Source organism: Meriones unguiculatus, chromosome 4 (genome assembly GCF_030254825.1).
Source record: "Meriones unguiculatus strain TT.TT164.6M chromosome 4, Bangor_MerUng_6.1, whole genome shotgun sequence".
In the NCBI taxonomy this organism is placed as follows: domain Eukaryota; kingdom Metazoa; phylum Chordata; class Mammalia; order Rodentia; family Muridae; genus Meriones; species Meriones unguiculatus.
Window position 1 is genome coordinate 62,250,425 of NC_083352.1, and position 12,444 is coordinate 62,262,868.

General features: G+C 48.5%; 1 protein-coding gene across 2 annotated transcripts in view; it reads right to left on the bottom strand.

Moving 5' to 3' along the window:
• Lzts1 (leucine zipper tumor suppressor 1) overlaps window positions 1-2,343 on the bottom strand; it is a 59,560-nt gene extending 57,217 nt beyond the window's left edge. For both annotated transcript variants that reach the window (XM_021652139.2, XM_060381894.1), the window contains exon 1: window positions 2,100-2,343. The gene's annotated coding sequence lies outside the window, so the exon portion shown is untranslated. The remainder of the gene's footprint in view (window positions 1-2,099) is intronic.
• Window positions 2,344-12,444: the final 10,101 nt, after the last annotated feature.

Sequence of the window (12,444 nt, forward strand, 5' to 3'; positions counted from 1 at the left end):
GGCTCCATGTAAAGTTTTATGTGGTGCTAGGGCTCAAACAGAGCCCCTGCCTGCTAAGGAAGCACTTTTCAACTAAACTAATCCCACCCTATGATGCTCATTCCTGAGCTTCACTGTGGTCCCAGGGCCTTGCATTTTATAGCAAGGATGAAAATCTGTGAGATGAATGTTAAACAAGCACAAAGGCATAAAAATACGTTTTCAGGAATAGAAGGCCATTTTTGTCTAGAGTCCATCTACTTCCTCACCCATACATGCAGACATCTGGCTTTTTAACACCGCATGGCAATCATGTCCTCCCACTCTCAGGCTACCGGCACACCCAGCCTGCTCCCTCCTCCCCAGCACACTCTCAGCTCCTGCCAACCATCTGAGGTAGACACCTAGACAGGGATATCTCCTCCTGTCTAGAGAGTGCACAGACTGAATTGCTAAAGCAGGTTTGCCTTGCAGAGTGTTCCAAGACTGCTAGAAATATGAAAGGACAATCATCTTGAGCAAAAGCAAACGTCTGGTCCTTCAGCTTCCAGAGAGACCACCTGGAAAGATGCCCTCGTTTCTTTTTCCACAGGCTGTTCTCGCCTCCAGCGGGTGATTGCCTTCACATCTACACAGCCAAGACATGCTTTTTGGACTTCATTAATGCTAGACTTGGCTCCCATTAGCTATGGGACCTGGGAGAACACCCTTTCCTTTTGGTGCCTCAGTTTCTTCACTGGCAGACACAGAGCAAATCATATCTTATGCTAACCTGGTAGTTATGTTGTGAGGATAAAGGAGATAACAAATGAGATAACGTCTATGATGCACAGAAAATGGTCAGAAGAAAGGACTGGATAAATACAAGGTGTGGCCCAGGCCCGATTAGGGTGTATTCTCTGCCCACAGACTCCTGCCCACACTCTGTTCTGTGCCAACCTTAACCACTCTTACCCCTGTAAACTCTTAACTCTGATGGCCATGTGCACACACCTTCCAAACACCTCCATTTTCCCTCTGCCTGCCTGCAGCAAATTGTTTTTGAACTTGAAGGACACTCAGATTACAAACCCTAAAATGCCCCTACCAGCAGCCTCCTCTCCCCGGTCTGGGTGCTGGAAGAATTGCATGCAGGCAGCTTATCTCTCTGAGGTTGGGCTGTGAGACTCTAGTATGTTGTGCTTCCCGGAGAGAGATGGGGCCCTTCGGTGGAGAAGGTGAAGGCTACCCAGAACCCAGTGTCTCAGCTGACCAGCAACTCAAGGAGCATGCAGAGGCTGAGAGCCGTGCTTGGATCCCTGAGCATCTATCTCTGTGCGTGGGAAACTGAGGGCTCTGAAGCCTGCAAGTCTGCAGCGCTTTCCCAGGCCCGGGCGACCACGGGCGAACAGAATCCCCACCGTTTGCTCTCTTCCACTTGGAGCAGGAAAGAAAACCATCACCTGGCCCCTGGTGTTTGGATTGCCTGTTGCTACTGAATTAAGCCAGGGCAGGATGAGTGGCACGACAGAGGGGATCTGACTCCCTGTGGTGAGAAACAGGAGTGAACTGAAGTGTGTGTGTGTCCAAGTTTATTCCTTATTATTCCTTCCAGACACAATGCACCTCTAAAGTTCCAGCCAGCAAAATAAAGTTCACTAGCCAGTCCCCAACCAGCAGATCCTCCTTCTGGGGACTCAGCCCCTGTGACCTCACTTCCTCGCCTCTCATTTCTTCACCTCTACATCCATGTCACCTAGTGCATGTCTCCAAGATCAAATTCAGGTTTGGGAGGAGATACCCCCCAGCCCTGGCTGACACCCGGCTGATGGACAAAGACAGAAGGATGCACATCGTTTCCCCCCGGGGTCAGATCAGCAATACACGCAGTGACAGGGGCGAAGACTCGCCCGCCCCTCATCTCCCCCGCCCCTCATCTCCCCCGCCCGACAGTTACATGCAGAAACAAAGACACCTAGACAGACGCAGCCACAGACAGACAAAGACCGACAGACAAGGGGACTCACTCCCGGAGTGGCAGGCTGCGGGGGGGTAGGGGGGCGCAGTCTTCCCTGGGTCTGGGCCAAAGGCTGCAAACACTCGGCGATGGAGACACAGGACTCCACGAACCCACACCTTACCTGTCTGTCCTCCTGCGCCTCGGGGCTAGCTGTAAATGGCTGCAGATTTTGATTTTTCGGCGTATTTTGTGTAGTGCCCCTGTCTCCTTTTCCGTGGACCTGCCGGACCTGGCGGGTCCCGCAGCGCTCAAGTCCCGCTCCCCGGAGCAGCAGAAGGACGGAGAAACTTTCGGACAGCGAGCTCCTCGGAGCCGCCCAGCGCCCGCCCGCTTGCTCCGGCGCGCAGGCTTCTGAGCCAGGTCCCCAGCCGCCGGCGGGGCGGGGCGGGGCGGGGCGCGGGCGGGGCGGGGCCAGCATCTACCCCACTCATTGGCCCGCGCTGCCGGCGCCCCGTCCTGCTCGCCCCGCGGCCTTTGTTCCCGGCTGACAGCTGGGGTTGCTCCGACCTCCGACTCGTCCTCGTCTATAGCCCGCGCCAACCCTGCTCGCAGTTTCTTAGTTCTAGCTTCATCACACTCGCGGGCTCCCGTCTGTTCAGCCTTTCTCTCCCTTTCTCTCCCTTTCCTCTTCTTGCACTATCTCCTCGGTTCCCGCTCTCACTGCCTGCATTCTGTTCACGCTCGCGTTTTCTTTACGTTTTCTGCATTCCCCTCTTTGCTACTACAGCCTCTTACCAGTGATTTCGCCAGTACTTCTGCCCCTAACGCCAACCCCAGCCTCAGCCGAAGGTTGGGTTTCTTGGCTCAAGGACCAGTCTAGGCGCCTAGAGAGGTTAAGGTGGTATTGTTTCACCCTGCTGCGCTCATAGACCTGAGCCGAGCTGCCTAGCTCAGCTCCTCAAAAATTCCAACTCAAACTTTGCCACTTCGGACGCCGGGCCTGGTGCTGCAAACTGGTAATCTCAGCCGCTTGGGACGCTGGAACAGGAGGATTATAAAGTCAAGGCCTAAGCACATGAGTATGATCTTATCTCAAAATATTCACTCACGTTTTCACTGCCTGTTTGATGGCCCACTGAGGGTAAGAGCATAAATTGCAGGCCAGCTGGAAGACAGAGGTGCTGCCCAGAAAGCGTCAGCCCAGGCCCGAAAGGGGAGGTAAAGAGGAAGGGAAGGGAATGGATCACTAATAAGATGCGGAATCCGAACGTTTCTGACACTCTCCTGCTCCAAACCCCGCTGCTGCCTCCTGATCTTGACCCTAGATTAACTTAAGCTTTATTTAATTATTTAATTCTAGGCTTCCTGAATACAGCAAAGGTGGAAAAATAGCCAGCCAGCCCATAATCCCAGCACTTGGGAGACCGAGTCAGAACGGCTTTCGTGCCAGACCGTTTCTCCATCTGAGAAGTCTTTCTCCTGCTCCTCTAACTGTATCTTTCAAAGTTCCAGACCTAGAGAGCCACCTCTACTCAGACCTCTGTAACCAGCACGGGCCGACTGATGCCTGTTTTCACTAAAGCCTCCTGTTGTCTCTGTGCCCCACTCATTAACCTGGCATAACCATGTCTGCTCAGAGGTGAAAGGGTCTCAGGAGTTTTGATGACTAGGAGGATACCGGAACCATTCTGCCACTTGAAGATAGCAGTAGACTCTGAAGATAGACTGAAGGAACCGTGGGTTCCGGATCTCTGTCAGACTCAACTTTGTCATGGACTGTGACATTCCAGACAAAGGAGCCTATAGCTTCCTTGTTCTGGCATGACAACTGTCTATTTGCTTTTCCACAAATCATACACTAGGCTAGACCTCTGTTTCCTCTTCTGCAAAGTGGGTGGCTTAGATGGTACCCCTCTCTCTCTCTCTCTCTCTCTCTCTCTCTCTCTCTCTCTCTGGAGATGTACTCTTACTAAGTTGCCCAGGCTGGCCTTGAGCTTAAGACTTTCCTTTGGAGAGCTAGGATTACAAGTGTGACCCACAATGACCGCCTGAGACACTCTCACCGCACACTGACATCTCTTTCCGACACACTGTGGGCAGAGGGCTGGCATGCACACCATCGTATTGTGATCCAGTTAGGCAGAAGGTGGGCAGTGTTTGGGTGTGTAGGTGTACCCGGATGTACCATGGGGCAACAGAAATATCCCAGGGAAGGGATGCCTCAGGGATTTTAAAGGGGGCTGTGTTGAGGATGAAGGAAGCAGAATGATGGGCAGAACCCTGTGATGGGTTGTACTATGTATGCCTGTGTGTGACACGCCTGTACACTTAGAAACCTGTCTGCCAGCTGCCTCAAGAAGGGACAAGAATGGCTAGTTTTTATGCACATAATCCCCCCACACCAGCCTTAGAGAGGTGTCCTTGGCAAGGGTAGAAAGGGTGCTCATGAGTAGTCCTTGCTGTTTGACTTATAACCAGATTGAATTTCCTATTTTTATTTATTTATTATTATTGTTGTTGTTGTTGTTGTTGTAAAATCATGTGGCCCATGCTGACTTTGAACTAATAACTGTCAAGAAGGATTATCTTGAACTTCTTATCCTCTGCTTACCTCCCAAGCACTGGGCCTACAAAGCTAAGAGGCCTGGTGTATGGGTGATCATCCTCCAGCAAGCCTTTTCATGTAAGCACAAGATTAACCCAGACTATGGAGAAATCAGAAGGCCAAGGCCTCTCTAAACTTCTCCATTTTTTTTTCCAGTAGAATGTAGCACACTATTGTAATTCAACATCCTAGCTCAGAAAGGTCCTGGACTGTCAGCTGTTCCAAAGTGTTCCTCTGCAGTGGTTTTGACAAGTTTCTTTGAAGCTGTGAATTAACAGGGGTGTTTCCATTTACAAGTAGCTAAAAAAAGGCCAACACAGCCTGGTTTAAACAATAGGAAAACATACCAGGAGTTAATAATTGCAGAGCTTGGGTCATACCTTCGCAGTAGTACTGAGGCTTCGGTTTTTTCCTGTTTCTGCTTTATGGTTGTCAGAGCTTTGCCCTCAGCATGATAGCTTCATGGTGACATTATCTAGTTGTCACACTCAAGACCTGTGTTGGACTGAGAAATAAAAGCTCATTGTTCCAGCATCTCAAGATCAATAAAACCATTTCTGACTGAACAGGCTCAGCCACATCCTTCTGGTAGTGATTGAAAGACTCAAAAGAAGTTACCTGGATTGGCTTTGACCCATCTTTTGAGGACGGTTGATTAGAGATTGGGTTATACCTGTGTGTGTCACTTTTTTCTCAAAGAAAGGAACAGTCATGCAGCAAAGAACCTGCTCCATAACATGCCACTCTTCTGTCTACCTGACGCGTTACATACAGTTATACCTTACAGGTCCGCGTGATGTCTGTGTGCTCTCTTCTTCCACACATCCCCTCTAGAGCAGAGGACCTTCTCACTCTTCCCTACAGAGTGGGGCTCCCAGGACCACCACTAGTCCAACACATGAAAGTCCGAGCTGCTTAACAGAGCACTTAAGCTAAACATCGGGTTCACTGGAGTGGGTGATATTTATTTTTATTTATTTTTTAATTTTTTTAAAAGAGAGGGTTTGAATGAGAAATGTCCCCATAGTTGCAGGCATTTGAACACTCGGTCCTCACTTTGTATACAGATTTGAGGGGTGATAGGAAGTTTGTCATGGGGATTATTGAGAATATCGAGCCTCAGCCCACTTTCAGGTCTCACTCTGCTCCATGCTTGCTCTTAAAGATGTGAGCTGAGCTTCCTGCTCCTGCACCATGCTTTAGGCTCTCCAACCATCAAGATACCATAGGCCAAACACAGTTGCTTAGTGTTATGTTCAGACTAAAGCCCCCAAGTGTGTGTTTCAAGAGAAGAGAGTCTGACTACATTTAAGTGAGGCTGCGGACTCTCCACAGGTGAAGGAGAGGCTATGACAAGGCCACTGAGCAAAGCTGTCTGAGGAGCCACAGGAATCACAAGCCAAAAAGAGCTCTTCCATGGGCTGCTTTTGGTCCTGATGTTTTGTCACAGGAACAGGAAGGTAACCAGCACAGGGTTTCCCTTTCTAGCCCAGGAATTCACTAACTAGGCCTTCAAACTCACGAAAATCTCTGTGCCTCAACCTTCTATGTGCTGAGATTACAGGCATCCGCTACCATGAACCTGACCTTGCATGCTTGGTGTTCTTCCTCTCCCACTAGATCCTATGTGCTCGATTCAGTGCTCCACATACAGCCAGGCATTCCGCAAACAAAGGATGAAGAAACAAGAGGAAAGACCCTTCCCCAACGACACTCAGCCTACTCCTGTGCACATGGTTGGTGGCTAATGGGCTAATTGGCTTTGAGCTAATTTCTCCCCAGGGCCGAGGAATGGCATGCAGACAAAGAAGTTGGCATGACCCTTGTCAGTTCTGAGGGAGGCCTTTTTCAAATAGGCCCTGTCAGGCTCACATTTGCTCATTACCCTAAACTCATTTAAACAAATAGAGCACATGAGACCATGGCTTCTGAGAAATCATTTAGTCCCCCTATGGGGAATGGGGAATGTTGGCACATTCATTTCCTCCTCCCAGAGGGGAGTTAAACAACAACAGAGGGTCCCAGTGTGTTGCAATTTAATTCACTCATTTGTGTCCCAGGCTGAGAGGCTTATGTTCTTTAAGGGTTGTGGCCAGTTGGGGGAGGGAAGAGATTGTCTCAGGAAGGGCTTGGGATACTGCTTACCTGCCTTTCTAAAGATGCTGTCTCCAGTGTCTCAGTTCTTCTCTGATACCTCCAGGGTTAATTACTGTAAAATAGCAAGCTCCCTATTTGTGACCCTATATATTGCCTATACTCCAGACCTAACTCTAGTCCCCAGGAAATGGATATTAATAGGGGACAGAGGGACAGGGGAGGGCACAGAAGGAAGCTGTATGGGAATCTCTCAGGCTGCTCCCAGCTTTTTCCTCAGCAAAAAAATTAGTTAAGGCAGGACAGTGGTGCCTCACGAGGTCTGACATCCAGAAAAGGCTTGAGGTAAGTTGACTGATTTCGCCTTCAAGGCTCGATAGACAGAAAACCTGACAATAGCACTGTTTTCCTTTGTGAGTGTGCAAAGTGTACATGTATGTGTTCCTGAAAATGTGTGTATGTGTGTACGGAGGTGACTGTATACACATGTACTCATATGAGCAGCGTCCAGGACTTGACATGAAGTATCTTCCTCTGTCGTTCTTTATATTTCATTTTGTCTTATTTTAGAGGCAGGATCTCATGATGTAGACACTGCTGGCCTCGAACTCACAGCAATCTGCCTGCCTCTGCCTACTTCATGCTGGGATTAAAGGCATGCACTACCACGACTGGGCCTTTATTTCTCGAGACAGAAGATCTCATTGAACCTGGAACCATGGCTTCTGAGAAATTAGCCCAATTTGGCTAGGCTGGCTGGCTAGCAAGCTTCTGGGGTCTTTATGTCTCTACTCCCCATTGCTGAAGTTATAAACAGCACCACTCCACCTAGCTTTTTACACAGACACTGGTGTTCTGAACCCAAGTTGCCATTCTTGTGTGTGTGGCAAGCATTTTACCTGAACTCCATTTTTCTTAAGGTTCCCCAGTAAGAGGGCAGCCAGAGCTTCAGATCTCCATTTTCTACATCCTTGGGGCCAACTAATGTGGGCTGAAGATATTAAAAATACTGTGTCTATTCTGAGCATATACAGACTTTTTGTCATTATTCACTAACTGTATTAGGCATTATAGGTAATCTGGTGATAACTAGAGTCTACAGAAGGGTTGCCTAAGCTATGCACAAACATGTTTCATATGAGGGACTTGAGCATCTGTGGGTTTTGGCTTCTTGTGTGCCTACCTGATAGTGTTGTCGTGGAGGTTAGGTGAGTTGGTACAGTGCTTGCCCAGCATGCTTGAATCCCTAGGTTCAATCCTCAGATGCGAACAAACTAAATATATTGGAGTATAGTGGCTGAGGCTATAACCCTACCACTCGGGAAGCAGAGGCAGGAAGATGAGAAGTTCAAGGTCATCCTCTACCATTTTGAAGTTTGAGACCAGAGCTATCCTGCTAAATGGGTAGAAAACCCTTTTCTTCTTGTGTCTTTTGCTGTTGTTGCTGCTAACATTTATAAAATATATGCATGGAGACAAGAGTATGTAGCCCAGCTAGCTTCTAAATTGCAATCTTCCAACCTCAGCTTCTGAGTGTAGCCAAGATCTACTTGGAACACAGGGGTTCACTCTGTCGCCCCCGCTCTCATCGGAGAGTCTTTCCCCTCTTCTCTCCTCTCTGAAATAGCCTGATGCAGCATGATGTACTGGAGAAAGAAACATGCGGTTCTGCAGTCCCGACGGAGATTTAGTTTGCGTTCTATGGGCACCTTAGCTGTGCGACCTTGGGCTGTCTCCTGCCCATCGAGCAAACATCAGCAATGCAATCCCATAGGCTTCACTACGTGAAAACGTGAGACTGCAAACGACACCTAACAGAATTCTTACAGGGAGGATGAAACTGCTATAAAATTCAGCCCTTGCCATTGAGATGGGTGCGATCCAGAGCCTAACGCGGCCTCCTTCCAGTGAGCCCACCTTCTGTCTTCGGGTGCCTTTGAATTTGATCAGAGCAGATAACTCATCTGGATGAGCGTGCCCAGAATAAACTTCCTGGATTTCAGAGCGGCCAGAGAGGCTACGCCAGAGGACCACGGGTCTTGTCTTGTCATTGAAACCACAGGGGTAGGTTCGGAGCTGAGCAGACTGCCAAGTGCAAGGGCCCTCCTTGGCAGGGGGAGGGGCGGGCGCAGGCCAGGGAACCCATCCAGAATGGCAGCTTGAGAGGAAGTAGCTGGCTGCCTGTTCTGGAACCTCTTCGAACGCTTAGAATGTTCTCTCTCATTAATCCTATTTAAAGCCCTGCTGCTGAGAGGGAAGGCGTAGAGTCCTGTTTCAACTTGAGTTGTGAGGTTCCCTCTGCCGCCTCTGCTGCAAAGCCTGGCTCAGAGGTGTGGGGGGAGGGGCAAAGGAGTCGAGGGCCACCGCTGCTGGCTGTCAGTCACACTCAGGAGACACGCTCAGGCTCTTCTGGCATGCCAGTCTCTTCTGGCCTGCTTTTGGCTGGCCAGCCGCCGGTGCTGTCGTTTGCTGGGGGGGGCAAGCTGACTGAGAAGACCGGCAGTCTGTCGGTTCTGCTAATGAAGGGGTGTTGGAGAGAGGTGGCTGCCTCCCCATTGAAGTGCAGGAGGAGGCGGGGACAAAATCCAGAGGACTCTTGTGCAAGAGCTTGCCTGGGAAAGTCCCTCTCCTTCTGGGGGGGTGTGGTGTGGTGTGAAGAGGGCTCTAGCAATTCCTAAAATTAAAAAACAAAGCTTTCTTCCTTTAGTGTTCTTGTGGAAGATGTGATACGGAGAGAGGGGCTCTTCCCTGCCTCAAATGGGAGCTGGAGAGATGAGCCTGCTGTTACTAGCGTGGGGCCAGCCTTTTGCAGAGAACCAATAGCAGGCTACGTTGACCTGTGCGGTATTGTTTCAGATAATTCAAAAGAGATTCCCTTTCCTAAATATCTCCCTGTAATGGACAGTCAATGCTTGAGTTTCCAGGCCAGTCAGAACCCGAGGTAGGGCAGACAGAGCGTGAGCAGCCTTGACACTTCACTAGCTGTGTGGTGACCAATCTGGTGCCAGGGGATTTGTCTGAAAAGTGGAGACAGACTGTGCCCTCTCCCATTTCCAGATCTCACTGGGTGGGCACCAGACCAAAGGAGGTGACCCACAGCACCTGGTGTGCACCTGCCAGATGCATACTCTTTAGCCAAGGCAGGCCTTTAATCCCAAACGCCCTGGAGGCCGAGGTGGGCAGATCTCTAAGTTCAGCTAGCCTGGTCCACGCAGCGAGTTCCAGGTCAGCCAGGACCATAGTGAAGAACAGAACAAAACAAAACCTCCCGGGACCAATTTTCTCTTGAACTAGTCTTTCCCTTCTGCTGTTTTGTATCCCTGGCTGGTCTTGAACTGCAGCTACATCTCTCTGAGTCCCTTCAGTACTGGGGTTACAGGACTGTGCTACCGCACGGGGCTCCCTGAGACTCTTTTTATTAGCATATATTAATTATACATGATGATGGGTTTCAGGCACATGATGTATTTTACCATAGGCACTGCAATTATCCTCGCTTGTTCCCTCCCACACCTGATCCCCTTTATGTTCCCAGCTTTCTATTTTCCTTTCTTTTCTTTTTGTGACCCATTTCACTTTATTAGAGTTTCTTACAAGATTCTGGGTGAGGGATTATTTGCAAGAACATGGGACTCTTACTAGGAAATTCTAATTGTTTGTCTTCAAAGATGCTCCTATAAAGGTCTTAGAAAACCCTTCTTCCTGGCAATTGTAGCCAGCAGTGGAGAAAAAGCTCCTGTGTCATGATCAGCCAAACACCTTGGCAAAAGCAGAATCTTCTAGTGTGGTCTGATGACTCAGCAAGTGTGATATACCAATAGGAAATGAAACTTGGAGACTCAGGATAAACACTGGCCAAGTGCCCTTTGTGGACGCACTTACCTTTTTTTTTTTTTCTTTTAATCTTGATTTTTTTTTTTCACTCAATCAGATGGGAATAATTAAAAACATCTCTTGTTCATATTTGGCCTGCATAAGTGTGGCAAGACTGAGTGAAGCTAAGGGCTACAGATGTAAGGTAATTTAGACCCTTGGGACTCTCAGGCTGTCCTTGATGGCAAGCCCGCCACTTTGGCAGTGCTCTCGATAGCTTGATACACAGCCAACTTCAGTATGACTTGCATTAAACTCCCACAATGCCAGGCATCGTTCTCATTGCCTTGAAAGCAGTTGGGGAAAATATGCTATTTTAAGACTTAAAACTGAAAAAAAAAAAATCAATGTGCATAAACGGGTAATCTAACTGGATTGTACCAAGGAGGGAAGGAGAGACATTATGTATTAAGTTCTAGTCAAATGCTACTTCACATTATGTAGCAAAGGGAAGCATTGCCTATGAAAAAAGAAAAAAGCAAGTTAACAGCCCTATTATCCCTGAGCAGGGAAAGAAAGAGACACATACAAACTATCTCTAGGGTGTCTCTGGGGTTTGAGGGACACTGGTGTTTCCCATAGACAGAATATCAGCATGGCCATCAGGAGACAGAGCCTCCCAGACTTCCTTTTTTACCTCAAGAGGAGAGGGTTAGTACTTTATAATGCATTTTGCACTTTCAAAAACCAGAGAGTCTCTTTTGAATCCCATTTTGAATCCCAACACCCACTTCCCATTCCTGTTACCACCCCCTTGGCAGTTGAGAAAACAGAGAAAAGAAATGTTTACCAAAATGGTGAGGTTTCGTTGCTTACCTTACAAGCCACAGAATAAAGCAGAAATCTCTCTCTCTCACTGTACTTCTTGACACTCACACTGAAACACACAGTGTTCTAGAAATTGATGTAGTGACATGTCATCCTGACCAATGTCTCACCGATGCAAGGATTCTCACTACATCACACACAGCAGGTAGTTATCAGCTTGTCTGGAAGATTTATATTAACAAATAGCTCACTGCTCTTCGAGACAAACCATTCTATTTTCAACATGTCTAAAGTCTGGGGAGTTTAGGCAAATGAAAATAAAGACCTTGCAGAGTCTGGCGGAGTAAGGCTGTAATACCAGATAGTGGGGAAGCTAAGAAAAAAGCTTTGCAAGTTCAAGGTTACCCTGGGTAACTTAGCAAGACTCTGTCTCAACAGAAAAGGTATAAACTTCCCCCTGGCAGGGCTGCCTCGCCAGACCACAGGGGAAGAGGATGCACTTACTCCTGATGCTACTTGACGTGGGCCGGTGACAGGGTGGGGAGCTCCCCTTTTCTGATGAGTAGGGGAGAGGGGAATAGAGAAAAGAGGGAGGAAGGGTGAGATTGGGAGAAGTAGAGGGAGGGGCTATGATCAGGATGTAAAGTGAATTAATTAATTAAAAAGATATAAAAAGAGACAACAAGGCTATAGCTCTGTTGTAAGGTACCTGCCTAGCATGTTTGAGATCAGGGAGAGAGAGATAGAATGTGTGTGTTTGTGTGTGTGTGAGAGAGAGAGAGAGAGAGAGAGAGAGAGAGAGAGAGGTGAAAAAGGGGGGTAGATATCTTCAAATTTGTTTCCATAAAGTATGTTGGATTGCTTATTGATGAAGAGGCAGTAGGGCACAGAGACCATGCAGTGGGTGGTTCTAGGCCTAAAGGGTGGACGTGTGGAGGGTGGGCGAGCATAAGGCTCTGCCAAGTGCTTGCTCTTCTTCTGTCCACTGCAAAACCCGGATAAAACTACACCTTCTTCCTTTAGCTATCTCAAAGCCACGATCCAGTCCCCTTGAGGGGTTTCCCTGTGAGATTTCCGTTCACCCTGTACGTTATCATCACTGGAGGATGTTATTTCTTCATTCATGCACTGACTGCTCAGTGGTGCGAGGTACTCCAAGCAGAGGAGTGAGCAAGGTGAATTTCTT